At 34.6% G+C, this 19,284-nt stretch overlaps 1 protein-coding gene across 5 annotated transcripts in view; it reads right to left on the reverse strand.

The window, feature by feature from the left end:
* Nol4 (nucleolar protein 4) overlaps window positions 1–19,284 on the reverse strand; it is a 264,138-nt gene that overhangs the window by 123,026 nt on the left and 121,828 nt on the right. The window contains exon 1 of one of the 5 annotated variants that reach the window (XM_048363202.1): window positions 6,927–7,037. The exons of the other annotated variants lie outside the window; for them this stretch is intronic. The gene's annotated coding sequence lies outside the window, so the exon portion shown is untranslated. Of the gene's footprint in view, window positions 1–6,926; window positions 7,038–19,284 lie in introns of those variants that run through there. 5 annotated transcript variants of the gene reach the window in all.

Consider the following 19,284-nt stretch of genomic DNA (forward strand, 5'->3'; position numbering starts at 1 on the left):
GTTGAGAGACCCATGGAAATGTATACAATTTTGATATATGTTTCTATCCTGCTTCCCTATGCTTCAAGGCAAAAATGGACTATGGCATAATTTGCTAAAATGGCCTTGTATTTGTGACTTAGATATCACTAACAGAATTATGCAAGTTATGCTTTGGTAAAGTGATACTACCCAGAATACAGGCCAATCTCATGCCAAAACTGTATTAAAATTTTGTTCAGTGTACACTTTTATGTCTTAGCTAATTATTGAATTGTTGTCCTTTGAATATAATTAGAAGACATTGTCTCCAAAAAATTAGAGATGTTATAGAGAACTTCAGTGTGCAAAGATCACTCCCTGATCATTTATCTAATTATTCAAAATATTCTCTAGGAAGCAAAACACTTAATAAAATTACTTCTCAGATTATAAATCTAGTTTTCTATCAAAGGTCCAATAACAAATATATTGCTTGTCACTACTAATTCCTCCAATACCAAAAATGTGAAATGAGAACATTAACAATATCTTGTTAGCTCCAGCACTGTTATTTCTCTTGGTAAATTAAAAACAAGGATATAAAATTTAAGCAAAGATAAGGGAGTAGGTTACAAGTCAAAGCTCAAAGACACTCAAAGAACTATGAGAATTTGTAACAAATTTTTTAATGCACAGAATACAAAACCTCCACATTTTTAACCTTTTTATTCCCCCACCCATCTCTTCACTTGGCAAAACAGAAACCAGAGAAAAGCACTAAAGGCAAAGTAGGGACCAGACTGCCTTCATGCAACAAGGTTCAGAAAAGCATGCATCTCTTTCTTAAGGGACCAGCCGTCCCTAGGGACCTTATTAGCTACAGTGAGAATAAAAATAAAGACACGATTCTCACCCTTAAATTTCCTCCAGGCCTTAAGAAATTTCAGAGAAAAGATATCCATGTGCTTCATCCTCTCCTCAGCCACAGTTTCTGGGATTTTTCGAAAAATTTTAAGCTTCTTTCAAAGCATTAGGAAACCACCCTAAAGTCAGTTTTCTTTTTTTTCTCTTCCTGTTAAAATTTCCTATTAATTGGAGTAATTTTTACTAGACATACCTCAGATTTGCAAGTTTTGTCAATCAAAATTCTTTTTCCTCTTTCAAAATCTACCTTAGGTAACATACACAAATTATTATGTTAACCATACTTTAATGTGGATAATTATTCTTAATAATTATTATCCAGTGAACTTTCTATAGTATTTTACCAAAAGGCATGATATAGAATCATAGATAAAATAAGTGTCTTGCGTGAGATTTCAGTTGTGTGAAGTTACTGATCTAATTTTGAAAGATTGTATGAGTGAGTAATACAAAACTGTAGAGGAATGTATTTAGGAGCTACAATTGAAAACTCTTTCTAGAACTCATAATACTTTGAATATCCATCAGTATATTTTAATATTTGGTTCACATTTTCATCCTTCAGAACTTCTCTTTTTTCTGGTTCTAATTTTTCTACCCTCGCCAACCCCTTTAACATGAGTTTCCTATGAATGATGGTTAATGAAAAGTTCTGAACACATTTCTCTCACCAACCACCTTTATTTCAGAAAATACAAGGAAAAAATATTTGGCCTGAAAAACAAGGCGATACTTTCTGAAGTATAGAGGGATATGTTTGCCATTTCTGTCCCAACTAGCAGAAATCTCAGTGAATTCATATGGAAGGTCAATAGCTAGAAAAACTGTTCATCTTAAACCATCCTCCAAAATTTTGGGGAAGGTGGAAAGATAGCATGTGTATTTATATACTAATAAATGTACTAATCATTACCAATCAGGAAAAGAAAAAAGGAAACCTTCACCCATAATTGAGATTAAACTGGCATACAAGTGTGAGATAAAACTGGCAGACAATGATAAATGGCTGTTATCATGTATTAAGTTCAATAGTGTAAGATTCTTTTTTTTAATTAAAACCTTTATTTCCTCAATTAATTTGATAAAATAGTTGTCTCCAAGTGCTGCGCCCTTTGCACACTTGTGGAACAGGAGGAATGACACTGTAGTTCAGAGCATAGACAAAGCAGCCAGAAAAACACTGATTCTGAACCCAGCTGTGTCACTTAGAAGCTCTGTGATTTGAACGCATCTGAGCCATACTTCCCTCTTAGAAGGACAGCTGAAGTTCTTACAATGTAGGACACTGGTTAAAACATAATGAGTTCATGTTTGAAAATAGTTATTGTACATTTTAAGGAAAATAGTATTGTCTTTGACTGGAATAACAGCTTCAGATTTTGTTCATAACGTTGGAATATGCCTAGGCCCAAGGGAACCTCTACCAACTGTCACTGAATAAGTAGCAAATGAAAAAAATCAATGTAGGTGGATGGAAGGAAGAGTGGATAGATGGGTGAAGGGAATAATTTTGTAAGTACTAAGACAATATGGCACATATTATAAGCCCAAATGTCTTTATAGAGTAGGACACATGTAGCATGCTTACTTATAGCATAAGTCATGTAGGAACATAGGTCTAAGGAAGGCAAGACAAAGCAGAAATGTTTCTTTGTCACCATCTCTCCATGTGTCATTCATAATTGACTATTATCCCTTAACTAGCACATAAGAATATGAGACACATGGTGAGCTGTAGTTATGTGGGTATTGCCAGTGTTATTTTGAGTATTAAATAAGATAATATGTATTAAAAGGTATATCATGTAAGGGAGGCATACATTTTCTTCTTTAGGATGACTTCTTGAAAACACACATGTCGGATTAAAAGTCTCCAAAGTAACAATATTAAGTACTTTTGAGAGTCTGACCTATATATGTGCAAGTCCAGAATTAGCTCAGGGGTTAATCACATGAAAACAACAGAAGACAATCACAGAGCATCAAATTAACCAGCCAGGAAACAGAGAAGTTGTGATTGCTCTTCCCTCTTTCACTCTTTGCATTTGTAATCACCCTGTTCATGAACTCTGTAATAATCGAATACTTTCTTTCTTCTGTATAGACAGAGAGATGGGGGAGAGGCAGATTTAATCAAATTCTCCAATAGTTAAAACTTAGAAGTTAATTATTGAGATCATTTGTAATTAGTATGAATATTAGCATCATTATCATTTCAGAATTATTACAGTGGGAAAAAATCATGCCAGTTGTCCAGATTTTTTAAAAAAGAATTAAATGATTCTGCCCCTAAGTAAATAGGTGATTACTAAAAGAAAATATTCTTACCTGAGCATATGCCTTTTACCTTTATATTTAATTTACTTTTTATATTTTAACCCCAAAAGAAAGCTATAAAGTTTTGTTAGTTTAACATTTTTTAATTTTAGAATTAGTACAGTCCAAACTAGTTAAAGACAAATAAGGTTTGGTTCTACTGAAAAGTTTCACAGTTCAAAAGAAAAATATATGTCCAATTTTCATATAGTCTAATTACTAAACAGAATGATCTATCAAATTTTAAATATTTCTCAGAGTCTCTGAGAATCTATGCTGGTTTAGGCTTTCAGTCATTTTTACCTCCACCGATTATTGTCCATATCCACTAGCCATCCACCCTGCCCACATTTACAAAATACATCTTTACCAAGCATTGCGTCTTTGTCTCACTCCTGATTCAGATGCCCTGGGCCATCATCTGCATGCATATATATATACATATATAATCCAAATATATACCCAGACTGATGTTCTGAATATTGTACGATATAATTTCCAGTATCTGGAAGCAATTTTGCCATGGTATTCTATACATTTTCTTACATACAACTCTGAGTAAATAAATACATAAACTTCAAATGTATTGTTCAATGAAATAATTAAACCTGAGAGAATATTGAAACTATTTTATGTCAGTATAAATCCTAAAATTTAAGAAAAACAAGTTGTTACTATTTAACAGTTCTCTAAGGTAGCTTTTGCCATTCAACTATGTGTCAGTGAAGTGAATCAAATAGCATCAGATTTAACCTTATTTAGATATTTAAGAGCAAATAGAAAAACTGTTCAGAATTTCACTTCACCTTTTTATTTCCCACATCTTCTAAAGCACAGTGCCTTATCCCTCAACTTATTCTTACAAAGCATACTCAGTTTACATGATAACTGTCCATGTCTGGATTCATGTATGAGTGACTGTCCCATTTGTTTGTCCAATGTTCTCTGGCACATGTCTGTGCTATGAATTTCTTATGGCCATGTTTTCCTTTTCTATTTTTCAGCTCTTAGATTTCCCATGCAAAACTGTCAGACCATTTTGAGATTACCTGTGAGCCTCCGGGCTTTGGGGACACCTTGATAGTCTCAATATTTCTATTTTCAAAATAACGCCTGGACTTAGACCTCCTGTGTTCCAAAACTAGGGGACCAGCTCAACAATGGAACAATCTCCACTTTTCAAGATGCCTAAAACATTGCTTTTAAAGGGTAGTTACTTTGGAGGATGACCTGCTCCTTACCAAGCAAAAGTTTCACATAGCAGAAGAGCCCAAGCCAAACTTGCCTTGGAGATACAACAAATCCTCTCAGTCTCAGCTGACAAAATTGGCTTCAAGTCAGTCATCACTATATTTTCAAAATGCTTAGCACAGAAAATAGGGAATTGAAAATTCTAAGTGAGATCAAATTGGTTAGGAACACCTCTTGAAAACATTCAGTTAAAGTAGTGAAGGCGCTAGCTTCTGAATGATTTTTTAAATATTTCATTTATCTATTAATAAACTTTATTATCTCAGTAAGTAGGGCCCATTTTTTTAGCTAGCCTTCTTCCTCCTATTTCATCAGTTCTGACCCTAGAATCATACTGTGACTCTTAAAATTCAAAATTTTAAGAATGAACTCTATGGTTTCCCTCATAGGGAATAATTAGTACATCTCTAGGATAGTCATAGCAGAAGATCACAATAGCTCAATAGCTATGCCTGTATAACACATGAGATAATGCTAAATGAAATGAACTCCAAGCTATGGAAATAAGTGATATACCACTGTTATAGTTATTTTCAACATGCTCGTATTCCCTTCCTGTAGTTTTACCTCTGCTATAACTGTAACTGGTCTTAGCACCTTGGATACTGTATATACGTGTACTGAAACTAGAGAAGGGAAAGGGACTACCAAAATCGTGAGACAAAGGATAAAAAGACAAACCACTGCAATAGAGATACTTAAAAAATCAATTGGTGTAAACCAACTGTACAACTCACTGGGGAGTGGGGGGGGGAGGCAGGGGGGGAGGGAGACGGTAACAAGTTGGATAAGAAATGTACTCACTACCTTACCTATGAGACTGTAACCCCTCTGAACTTAACTTAGACAATAAAGAAGAAGAAAAAAAATGAAGCCATAATTTTCTTTCTTTCTGGTACTCTAGTTTGTTGTCTAAGGAGAGAAAACCAGAAAGCTCCTCTTCCTCTGTATTGTAGTTCAAACCTTGAACTTCCCATAAGAATCACAGAAAGAAAATCGGTTGTAGTTTTAATCTGTCATCATTTTCTGAGAAGGGCTCTGACTTCCTATTTTGTCTCCATATTCAAAAGGAGTACCCGAGCCTAAACAGTTCCAACACAAACTCTTTTAAACAAGTATGACTTGCCTAGTGCTGTATATGTTTTGTAAGATATGAAGGGAATAATTTTGGATAATATTTTAATATAACTGTAAAGTCAAAGGCCCATGTTGCTTCTGATAATAAGTTTCAGAGGAATGGAGTGCACGTGCCATGAGAGCTGTGTTTTCCCAGCTCCACCCAGGTCTCTTCCATTCTGAGAAATTAAAAGAGCATACAAATGGCAATTGAATATTTAGCATAGACTGTCATGTTAATTACATATGTAGTATAATAGTAATCTAACTTTACATTGATAGGAAATAAAACCCAGTTTTAAAATATATATTATAAAACATGGCAATGATCTAAAGAATTGAAACACATCATGAAAGCAGAATAATTTTCACGATGAATATTCAGAAAACTAATATATATGCATATATAATCAAGGTAATACATGCTATTATTCATAAGCAGACTGCATACAAATATAATAATGTGTATAATCGATATATATTTGAATTTTTTTTCATTTTTGTATGTAGATTGAAGAGTCCTTTGGAGTAATTAAGTTTTTGAAAGACTACACATCTCCACACTAGATATTCATATCAAAACATTTCAAATTCAATGAATGGTTTCTAGCTTTTGATATAAATATATATACATACATATATATATATATATGTTCCATTGTAATTGTAGAAAGAATTATGCAAATACAAACCAGGAGAAAATACACCTAAACAAATCCACATAGACATCATTCACAGAACAAAACCCATTTGAGGAAAGCAACAGAAAAATTCAAAAAGATTAACTGCTTTGTACTGACAAGTTGAAGTCCCAGCACCAAACAAGATAGTCAAATAATTTACTCTTTGCCAAAGGACACCTTTCTATCACATTATAATTATTTTTTTAAATACACCCCATATATACTTCTAAAAGGATTTTACACAAGATGTATACATAATTTAAAAAGAACACTAGCAATTCTAAAAGGAAATTCCAACACTTTTGTTGTTAAAGAAAGATAACTTGCTTAGACATGCATATTTTTTTCATGAACATTTTGTCTCTCTATGGAATTTTAGATCTGCATGCACAAAACTTGGGATAAATAAATAAAGTGGCAAAAGCACATAATGCATTTTGTGGTTAATTTTTTTTCCATGCTTGCAGGATTTTATGGGTTTACTTGCAAAGTGTCTAAGTATTTTGCCTGAAGTTATTAATCTGCTAACCCGTTAAATGCTAGCTAGCTAAACTCAGGAAAACAGTGGCAATCTCATCGGCTTCCTGCGGTCATTCTCCTGCATGGGACAATCTTCAACAAGACTTACACAAACCTCATTCATCAATATTCCACTGTGGAGGAGCTTACACTTACGGTGACTTCTGCTCTTCAACTTAAATACCAGTGTCTGTGGCAGGCCAGTTCTATCATCGCCGATCCAGCATCCCTCAGGCAAGGTCCAACCTTTCCCTCGAAGTGCACCCAGGGATTAGTCTGACTTCCCCTAAATTCTCTCCTCTGCACAGTAAGAGCTAATCTTTCCTGTATGAAGCAGGAGATGGTGTTGCTATGACAACAGAGCACATTCTAGCAGTGGGACTACTGAGATGAGCCTTCAAAGACTCAGAAACATGCACTCAGTCTTCCTCTAGGGCTATGGGCTCCTTCTTTTAAGGATTCAATCCCCCTACAAGTTTACTGTCAGACTGGGTTGTTGATTATCATTGTATTTCACTACAGGGAGATCACTGGTTAGGAACATGGCTGGAAGATCATAGAATTATTTAATAAAAATGCCAGTTTCAGTTATATGAAATTTCCAGTTGTAGATACTCTAAAAAGCTGTTTTACAACACTACCCCCCACTAAAATTGAATGCATTCTGCTTACTCTTAGTTTCTTTTTAAAATAATATGTTCAAAATGGCATGATCAAGGGGAAGCATTACCTACTTTTTGTTTGTATGTTACTACCATTGTATAAACTTGAAGATTAGATATAGTCACACACACATACACACACACACACACACACACATTAATTTTCCCTCAGTATCAATGTCTGCAGCCTTGAGGTTTCAGGTTGGGGGAGGGGCTATGCTAACAAAAGCAAATGCCTGCAGCCACATTTTGCATACATATATTAGCCAGAGAATAATCACAATAAGCACTAATCATTTAGAAAAATAATCATAAGTGGAATTTAAGTGTCGATGCAACCAGCAGACAAGATCTAGCATCAGGCTAAATTTATGAGAGCAGATTTTACATAGGATTTTTAAAACATAGAAGCCCCAATATGGGGAAAATAATGAATAGATTCTTGCATGTTTTCCATCATTGAGAATGCATTTTAATAGTTCTAGCCATGCATTCCTTTGAATATTCATTTTGTCCAGAAACATTCCTGCAGTTCAAGCATAAACATCCCTTTCACTGGAAGCAAAGACATAAGGAAGGTTCACGTTTCCCCCTTGGCAGCCCAGGTTGAGTTAACCAAACCACCCTTAGTTGCTTTTGTACCTAGGAAGTCTCCCTCAGCATTTTGTCTCTGTATTTTCCCCATTACCTTTCCCAGGTCTTAGACCTTATGTCAGCAGCAGCTATTACTGGTTCACACCACCCTCTCCCACTGATCATTAGTTTTCTTTGTGGCTGAATCAATATGATCTACATCATCTAAATCTCTCTCGATGCAGAGGAAGAATGGCACTTTGTGGGTGGCAGCTGTCACTTAGGGGTGACAGGATCTATAAGAAATATGAATTCAATGTCCTATTGATCATCTTAGCAAAACCGACTTCTTGCTAATTACCCTAATACAATTGAAAAGCTTTCTGATATTCATTATGTTTTAATACGAAGTACAACACAGGCATTTATATGTAGTAGTTCATATAAAATAGAAAGGGACATTTTAGAACTCACTGTGACTTGTGCTTTTGATTGCAATACTAGAAAATATAACCAATAAAATTGTGCTTGGCATGTAACCTGGGATATAACTCCAGAATACATGTTGGCACCCTTTGCAAGAAAATCAGATCATTTTTCTTTTACAATATTTTTTCTTTCCCAGAGCTTATCTGAAGATGTATCCTTATAATTCAAAAAGTTATAGCACCTGTTTTCATTATGTTCATTATTATCTAATTAGTAAAGAGGTAGTTTCTTTTTAATTTCTCTCTCATCTACAGGGAAACTGGATGAATGCCAAAACATGCAAACAACATATGGCTTATTTTCAAAATCAACCAACCAGAATTAGTTATTTCTCCAGAATTTCTTAGCTAAAAAATGTGTTGAAATAATTTCTTAGTCTAATAAATAATGTTTACCATCTGCTATTCCTTTAAGACTGACTACCTGAAGATCAATTATGTTGTGTGTTCATAGCTTCATACCACCCTAAGGAGAGTAGACAATATTTTTTCCAAATTAAAAAAGCTTTTAAAGTAGATATGACGGAATGTGACAAAAATTGTATTTGAATTCTGATAATGAGTTTAACCCAGCAAAGGGCATGTGGATAAAGCACATCCAAAGTTAAAGAAAATTCAGAGTCATATTCCTCCACATGTTATTAATATGAGCCCCTATTTTCAATATAATCAATTCAATATGTATATTCAACTTATTATATATGTACATAATTCAATATAATCCATATGTACAACAATCACAATTTCACGGTTGTCTTAGAGGAAATAGAGACAGGGAGTGCAGGGAAACAGCATAGCTCTCAATGTAAATTCTAAGGATTACTGTAGTTTAGATATTCAATATCTCCTAAAGTCCTCCAGGATGGCGCTATTGACAGGTATCAGAGCCTTGTGAGATAAGGCTTTACCTGTCTTCCTTCTCTTCCTTCCACTCTGCCTTCTCCCTCCGCTTTGGTAGGAGGTGTGGCCCATTTTGCTACTAAATAAACCACCACTGTTATGTGGCATCATCTGTTGCCTTTTCTAGATCTAAGCTGACATGAATAAGCATTTTGTTGTAGTAACACAAAGCTGACCATTAGAAGGATGAATCCCCAAGGAAGTTCAGAGATACTGATGTCCCTGGCTGATGGGTGATGACTTAAAAACACTTTTCTTTTTCCTTAAGAAGCTATCTTTTAAAGTAGTTTTGGGTACCATCACTAGACTTCAGTTAGACACTGAATATATTCACTATTGTCAAACTGCAGTACTAATCTCCCTGTGCTTCAGGCTCCTCACCATCAAGGCAGGGGAAATAATAGAAACATGAGATTCTCAGAGTTTAAATACTAAGTATAGAGTGGTAGAGTGCTTGCCTAGCATGCATGAAGCCCTGGGTTTGATTCCTCAGCATCACGTAAACAGAAACAGATGGAAGTGGCACTGTGGATCAAGCGGTAGAGTACTAGTCTTGAGCAAAAGGAAGCCAGGGACAGTGCTCAGGCCCTGAGTTCAAGCCCCAGAACTGGCAAAAATAAAACCCAAAACACTTTTAAACACAAAGTATATAACTGTATCATAACTGTGTGTGGCATATAGAAAATAGTGTGTAAAATGATGGGTACTATTTAGAACCTTAAAACAGGAACAGGTTTATTATTGTTATTATTAAACATTCATGATCTTTTGTTAAATGAGCACTCTACCACCTGAGACACCTCTCATTTGTTTTTCAGATGAGAATTACTTAATGCTTTTGCTTGGCTTGGCTATTTTTATGGCCAGTAATGCAAGATTTACCATTTTTTCATTAAATAAATACATACATTTTATAAATAAAACAAGATTTAAAATTCTAAGCTCTTGAATAAATACTATTATCTTGGTAGTACTAGGTTCTCACTAAGCAGATGCTCTATCTCCTCAGCCATTCTTCCAGCCTCACTTTACTTGGTTATTTCTGAGGTAGGTTCTTTCTTTATTCCCAGAGTTGCAATCACTGGGATGTCAGGATGTGCCACCGTGTCTAGCCATTGACTGACATGTAGTCTAGTGAAATGTTGTTAATTATTTGGTCTTGAAACAGGATTTCTGTATCTCCACCTCCTAAGTAGATAGGATTGAATGCTTGTGCCACTATACCTAGATTTGTTGATCAAAAGCTAAAAAGTATAGATCGACTGTCCCTGAATATCAATAACAACAACATATCCTCTTTTAATATATAAAAGTTAGTTATCATTTAGAATATTTCTTTAGCATCTTTTTAGTAGATATTAATAGTGGGTGATAGGATACAAAAACCTAGATCCCTGAGCTGTAAGAGAGGAGCAGCAAATGACCATAGCAGTTGTGCAGTAAAGTTCCTAATAATTCCTCAAGGAATCTGATAAGACTTTAAAGAGGGAGTGGACAAATTCTAAATAGGAACCAGGTCCCACACCTGTAATCCTAGCTGCCATGGAAATGGAAAAATAACTAAAGTAAAAAACAAAAAATAATAAGTCACAAAGGGCAAAGTGGTAGAGTGCCTGCCTAGCACATACAAGGGTCTGAGCCAAACCTGAGTCCTGCCACAAGAGAGTTCGAACTACAAAATTTAGTTAGACTTACAGATGTTTACTTTTACATAGTATATACTATTTTCCATATGATCACCATGTAGGGATGTATGGATGATGAAGGAGGTCAAAGAGACAAACTTTTATTGTAACTAATCATTATAGGTTTATAATGTTAGGTATATTGCTTTTAATAAAAAAAATGCTATTCTAGCAAATATAATGATATATAGTGAACCCATAAAAGTTAATTTCCCTTGTTTTAACACTGCTTTATCAGGGTTAAAAATAATTGAAGAGACAATTGCAACTGTATTAAATTGTAAAACAATATAAATTCCAGGTAAAAGATTTACATTTCTTTAAAAAATGGTAGAGATACTAGGCAAAAATAAGTGACGTTTTTAAAAGCATAAACATAGGAAAAGAAACTTTGGAATATCTGTCAGGTAAATGACATAATATTTGGTGCATAAATCTACTGATCTGCTCCCACGCTTTTAAATTATTTATTAGATAATCATTTATTCAGCAGCAGGCATGTGCCAGATATTGGAAATACAAAGAAAAATGAGACAGTTTTTAAGTTCTAGAAGTTTGTGTTCTAGCAAGAGTCAGAGAAGTCCACAAGGTTTCACAATTCAGAATGCTAATTATTGCAATTAAATTATACATTAGCTGCTATGACAAAGCACAGCAGAAATCTTTGTCTTGCTCTAGGAAAGCAGACATATGAAATCATCTAATGTGCATGGAGAAAGAGCTATAATGTGGCAGATTGAAGCAGACCAATGTTCTTGCAGAAAATAAATTGTAAAGTTCATCTTTAAAAATTTATGCTTGAAGTCTATTGGAATGGACCAGACAGATAAAATCATGAGAAAGATTCTCAGATCCCTGAGAGATGGAAATCAGAAAAAATGTGCATCAATATTCTGTAGGTAGCTTTTTTTTTTCTTTAGGGAAAATGCCAATCTTGTTGTGAAGGAAATGACTGAGAATTTGAATGCACGTAGAGGAAAGAGAACATTGAAAAAAAATCTCTTAATTCAATGTAGGAAGAAATAGATTACAGATCCAAAATTGCACCTGGGACATAAGTCATCAAGATACCAAAGAGAGTAGCAGAAAAAAAAGAATCTACCTCACTGTGGTTTTGTAAATTAAATAAGTCAAAAGTTCTGGGGATGAGAGTGTTTTCCCCTGAACTCTTAGTTCTGAAATGAACTGAGAAGCCAAGGACCAAGAGTGAGTCAAGGTTTGCAAGCAGTCTATGCTCTAACTGGGAACTCCAGCAGTATAAACACTGTAATTTGAAGGAAAGCAGAGGGAGGAAGAAGTTAGGAGGAAGTAGATTATAAGAACTGCAACATAGTACCCAGTCAGTTCAATACTGGATCTGTTTCAGATGATTTTGCATGCAAGGTAACTCTCTGGCCAAGACCCTGTATATATATATATATTTTTTTAATTTATGATATCCTAAATTTATTTTTTAATCTCGAGGAATACAAAGAAATAAGATCAATATGATAAAAAATACTTCAGAAATACAGACAAGCAAAACAGTTTGAGAAAAGTATGAGAGTAATTTTGGAAATCACAGATGAGATCTAGACAATACAATCTAATGAAGATTCAAGGATATAAAATGTGAAATAATTTGTTATCCTGAACAGTTTGGCTTTATAATTACCAAAAACATATAAAGGTAGAAAGGGAAAGGAAAGTAGAACATAAAACGGTATAGAAGAGGACAAAAAGGAGTTAAATGCATAAAAGAATATTAGGAACAAACATCAGTGATATTATCAATAAATACTTAATAAGCAGCTCTCAAAATAGTACAAAATTAGATTTAATCTAGTAAAATTTTGTTCTTCAGCTTTGGGGATCTTCATCTGTTGTGTATTTAAATAAATGCTATTCCACCTTCTCTTCTCTTTCCTTCCCAAATTCTAATAACCTGTATATTATTCTGCTTGATGACATTGCACACATTCCTCATTCTCTTTGCTTTTTTTTGTTCATTATACTCCTTTTCCTCAGTGATTTTAAATGCCCTGTTTCCAAGTTCATTGATTCGTTTTGTCCATGTGAGTCTACTATTAAATCCTCTTAGAGAAATATCCAATCAGCTATTGTACAATAGTTCTGCTTGGCTCTTATCACTTGTTTGTCTATATCCTCATTTTGTTCTTACATGATTTTTGGTATTTTTGTTTAGTCTTGTGTGTTTTCCTTGAGCTTTTTGGGTATGTTTAACACAGCTACTGCTACTCCGGAGGCTGTGGCATGAGGTGGGTAGACACATGAAGAAGTCCTGACACAAGGAAGGGAAGAAACTGCGTCCATTTTCTTAAGGAGTCAAGTGCTCCCGCCAAAATTAGCATTCCAGCCGCCTCTCAACAAAATCAGAAATCCAAGAGACACCTCTTGACTGTCCCTTCCAGTCAAAACCACAGAGGACAATATCTCAAAGCTGTATGATGAGAAACATTAGCACTACCAGCTAAACTCTGTCAACCATAGAATCAGAATAGATAAGGAAATGGTTGTTTTAAACAGCTGTGCATTGGGCAGCATTTTGGTTTTGTTGTTGTTGTTGTTGTTGGGTTTGTGTGTGTGTTTTTTGCACAATAACCAATGTATTTTGACAGGGAATTTGTATTGCATTTGTCCTGTATGCACACCACCAGGTCAGTAGATAGCATAGTCTGCAGTGCCTTTACTAAGTTGAATTAATAAATTCAGTTCTCCTCCATTTGAATATACAAATCTGCAAATGTCCTTATTTTATGCTTTGAGTTTTGAATCCAAAATGATACTTCTTTCAATGATACTGCTTTTCAGGATTTGGACAATAAGTCATTTCTCATATCAATTGGTTTCTTCTTTTCCCAATCTACCCCACAGTCTCACTACTTTATTTTTCTATTGTATACACTTTCATTAAATAGTATATTTATAAATTTATAGCTTGTTTCCTGTCTCTTCCATTCCCCTTCCTCCCTTATTGAAATATAAGTTAATTAAAATATAAATAGAATGGAAGTTTTATCTTGTTTTCCAGCTCTGTGCATTGATTTATCCCAAGCACCTAGAATAGTGCCTAGTAACAACAGCAGATGTTCAAGTACGTGCTGGTACTGAACCACACTTGTGAGACAAGGAGAGAAAACCATGATGTAAGGTAAATATAAAGTTGGTGTCACGGTAACCTCAGGCAGGAACTCTTAGTTTTCTGTGCTTTGAGAAACCTGAAGCCCTAGAAATGAGATAGTAAATATAAACTGTCTGATCCCCTAAAACAAAGAATAAAGGTACTATCTATTTACAATGGAATCTTATTCATCCATCAGAAAAAATGACATTGAACCATCCCTAAGGAAATGAAAAGACTTGGAGAGGATTTTGTTAAGTGAAGTAAGCCAGACCAAAGAAACACAGGTTGCATGGTTTCCCTCATTAGTATGAACTGGAAGGTGTCTATAAATCTAGACATAAGCACATGGGAGGCACACAAGCGGTTATAAATGAACTAACTACAGTATAATAGAATCAATGAAGAACACAAATAGTATAACTCTTCAGAAAGAATAAGTCACAGTCTAACAAAATGAGTACTTGGAAATGGGTACTCACAGGGGGTGTGGGGAGGGGCAAGAGGGAAGGGTAGAAGAATGAGTAGAATGCAGGCAAGAATGCATTGCATATGCCACAGAATTGAGAAAAATAAGAGAAGTGGCCGGTGGAAGAGGGGTGAAGATGCTGAAGAGATGACACAGATCAAGATGCACTGAATACATAAATTGCTTTGTACAATAAACAATATATAACCTAAAACTGAAGAAAAGTGAGGGAAGTGGGTGTAGGGGAAGGATGGGTAAGAACGTTAAAAGGTACGTTGGCCAAGAGGCACTGCATTGATAAACTGCTCTGTTTAAAACTACTTAAACAAAAAGATTTCTTAAAAAGAATAGAGGCTCTATGTAAACGCAGAAAGACGTCCTCCCTGCCTGCTGCATCACAGTTGCATTCCCACTCAATCCTTTTCTTTTCTTCAGAAAATAATTTCAAATTAACTTTAAGGAATGTCTGAAGCAGATATGCCCTAATGAGGCTGATTCAAATAGAATAAACCCTAAAATTTATATGAAGCAAACAGACTTTTATAATTGTGTGACATTTACTTGAATACCACTACATGTAAAAACACCAAAGTGCACATAATAACAAATTAGTAGTAAACACACAGTTATCTTAGTCGTCATTAGTTCATGATAGATATTTGAAAAATGTTTGCTGAATTGATATGGAATGAGCAAATTTACTTCATTTTGCTTTTTGACATATGGTTGGTAAGAAAAAAATGTAACAGTTATTGCCAACACTTAAACTGTATTGACTTGGGGTGGGGGAGAAAAGTACTTTTAGTTTGTTATTTAATGGAATTTGAACTACAGACAGCTATGTATTCTTTGGAGAAATATAACATTTATAGCCAACCTTAAGAGATGGTGTCTAGGAAATTAAAAAGCACTCCAGAATTTCAAAAGGTGGTCTGCTTAAGCATTATTTTTTAAGGCATACACATCCAACATTGCCAGAATCACACTACTAAGTTGAATATAATGTTGACCTCAGGATGTTTGTTGCATTCCTAAATGAAACTACAGAACTGTTGGCTCCTAAAAATTATGCATAAAGAATAGCCATTTTACCAGAATATCTTGTTTATTTCTATGCTGCTGAGTATTTTACCAGAGCATTATACATTTATTTTATAAAGGGATCATAACCTCTGTACTGGTGTTTCTTTCTGTATTTAGACAAACTAGACAATTAGTAGGCAATTAACATTATCTATTGCCTTCCTCTAGTAATAATTATAGGAATTTATTTCTTCAATATCTGAAAAATAATTGTGGGATATTTATAATAACATACCCTAAAATGTCATCAAATCTACCAGCACAAAAATAAAGATAAAGAAGAAGCATGGAAAGGGCAATAATGATAAAACTGGATAAGGAAGATGGCCAAAGGAAAAATATGAAAAATTAAAATAAGAAATGATAATATCAAAGATTTTAATATCAATAATTCACAAGAAGCTTCAGTAGAAAGCCTTGAAGAAATGGGGCTAGAAAGTCTGAAAAAAAGATAATAAAGAGTAGTCATTAAATACGCTTGAGAACTACAGAAGTTGATCATTATCTATGATGCATCACCTGACCTGAAGGAGAATGGGGAGTGGCAGAGCTTTACTTGAGACAGAAATCATATCACTCTCTTCCGCCAGAAGTATAGGTTTGCAAGAGATGTAAAGCTTGACTACTTCTTCACAAATATGCTGCAGGAGAAATACCTGCCATTCCCATTCCATTGCTCATTTAATTTTTTTTTTTGAGATTCCTAAGAGACAGGTTTAATCTGATTCCTATTCACAGTTTCAAAGGAGGTATCATCTGATTTTCCACAAATAGAAACAATAAATTCAATTTTACTCAAATATCCAGCACAATTTTATATGCGCATTTGGATGTCAATATTACGTCATCATAGAAGGCACTCACAAAGACTTTGATAGCAAGAATAGTACATATTTGCCTAAGAAATTCAGTACATCTAGAACAAAATGACTTCAATATTTCAAGAAAATGTACACTGCAAGTCAAAAGATTAGCTTACAGAACTGTTTAGATCAAATTTGTCACATAAATTACCATTCATCCTTCAATCAATTTTATACCATAGACAAAAGAGAGGTTATTTAGTGATGCCCCTGCTCTCTGTTGATATTGGATCCTTGCTCCTGAATGGGTGAGTCAGATTTATGTTTCACACTTTTTTCCTCTGGCTTGTTCCTGTGGATATTCCCAAGTGAGACAGGGCCAACAAAGAAGAACTCAACCCAAATGAAGTGAGTAGAGAGAGTACCATCCTTCTTTGACTGGACAGGAATGACAAGGTTTATGGGAAATGCAGCTGCCAAGACAGCAACCAAGGCACTGCCAGAAGCAATTTCCATTGCTCAGGAAAAGAGTAAGGGCAATTGCTCTGTGGGTTGCTTAAGTGTGTCCTGAAAATACCAAAGACTTAGTCCTCTGGATGGTGTTATTTGGAGAGAGCAGAAACTTTAGGATGTTGGACTTACTGGAATAAATGTACTTTGGTCACAGGGAAGGTGTCTGGACGTAGCAATGGGCGCCTGGCCAGTGCTCTATCCCTTCTGTTTCTCAGGACACAAGTTGAGGTATCATGTCCCTCACCATTCTTACCTTGCACAGTCACTAGATGCCCAAAGCAACGCATCTGCACATCGACAACAAATGATACAAACTTTGGGACAGTCATTTGCTCTCTTATATGTTATTTTTCCTGTGTTTCATTGTAGTAATAGAAATCTGACTAAAGTATACCTTTTCTTTTTCTTTTTCTTTTTGCTTGTCTTAGGGCTTAAACTAGGGCCTGGAGCTATCCCTGAGGTTCTTTTTACTCAAGGCTAGTGCTCTACCACTTGAGCCAAAACACCATTTCTGGTGTTTACTGAGTAGTTTCTTGGAAATAAGAGGCTTACAGACTTTCCTGCCTGGGCTGGCTTCAAATCATAATCCTCAGATCTCAGCTTCAGGGGGAGCTAGGATTATAAGTGTGAGCCACTGACACTCAGCTTAATATACACTTTTATAGGCATCAGTACTGAAAAAATATTTTGCATCACCAAAATGTTAAGGAGCAATTTCAATCTTTACTATCCCACTACTCAATAAGGTAGAATTTACATATAAATTATTTTATATTTTTGCCTCCCATTGGCACTTTGACTTACCCTTAAAATAAATGCAAAATTTTCCAAAATTTGCATGAAAGGAAAAAGAAAGACTTGAAATAAAAGCAAGTTGGGATTTTTTGCTTAAATACTAAGCAAACTAACAATGTAGACAAAATTCAGGTCGGATTTTTCAAACCTGCGTTTTCGTATCTGTTAATTTAGTATAATTAATCCACAGTCAATAATAAGGAATTTCTCTTCCAACTGAAAAATACTTATATATACATATCCTTATTAACATTAATGTGAAGCAAAAGCATAAGCAACACTATTGCTTCCAGATAATATATGATGCTTATTAGTATATGATATACATATATGTTATTTATAACAGTACTATGTCCAAGGTAAGATTATCTTGCCTAAAAGCAATACAGTTTGGCAGTTTTACAGAATTCATTATACTTCTGACATTAATGTATAGGAAACAATTCCATTATGTAGCTCAAAACTGGCATTTCTTTATCCTTTCCACAGAGGACTGATGCAACTAAACGACTGGTGTACCTAGTGTTTGGAATGAAGTAGTAATTATGAGACATAATAATCATCTCATGAAATCCAGAATAAACTATAGAATACAATTGGCACTCTGTCACTTAAAAAATACAAAAGTTGTACATTTATTGGTGCAAGATACATACTATTGAATGATCAAATGAGTCCAAAGAAACTGAATCAGGGACCATTCAGCTAACTATTCTGCCTTTTGTTGCCTTTTCTTATTATTTAATTTTTAGTAAAGCAGCTGAAGAAACAGAGAAAATGAAGAGTACAGCAAAAGTTGGCATTCACATCATGTGCAAATGTCATTGTGATCATAGCTAGAGATTAGCTAGAACCCCAGAGCATATGTCATTTAGCATCTTCTACATATATCAAGAGATCATAAAATCTTGGGAATTATATCCTCTCTCTCTTTCAGGAGTTCATGTGATATGCTGTCAAAAATAATTGCAGAATCTGACATCTCATCACTCATAAAAAGAACTGTTATTTAAGGGTGAGAAACTAGAATACATTTTACCCTGGTAGGTTAGCATCCATGTCAAGTTATGAAATATCCAACTCCTGCTTCTCAGTGATTATTGTCTTGAAAATTGCCCTCTGACAATCTAAATTTCTCAACAAATATGCATTAGTGTGGATTATAGTAGAGGAAAGGCATACATATTATCTGTGAGTTTTGATACATTCCTTAGTATAATTAACAGAAATATAAGTCAATCATGATATACATTCTGTGATTTACTTATCACTGATTTCCCGTGTTAAACAACATATTTTCTATCCATAGGAGTTTACTATAATCATTCCAATGTATAAAAGTTCAAAAAATATAAACATATTCTCCATGCCATTTTAATCCTGAGAGGGAAAAAATACTACCATATATCCTTAAATTTAGAT

The sequence above is a fragment of the Perognathus longimembris genome, chromosome 15, assembly GCF_023159225.1.
Source record: "Perognathus longimembris pacificus isolate PPM17 chromosome 15, ASM2315922v1, whole genome shotgun sequence".
Classification (NCBI taxonomy): domain Eukaryota; kingdom Metazoa; phylum Chordata; class Mammalia; order Rodentia; family Heteromyidae; genus Perognathus; species Perognathus longimembris.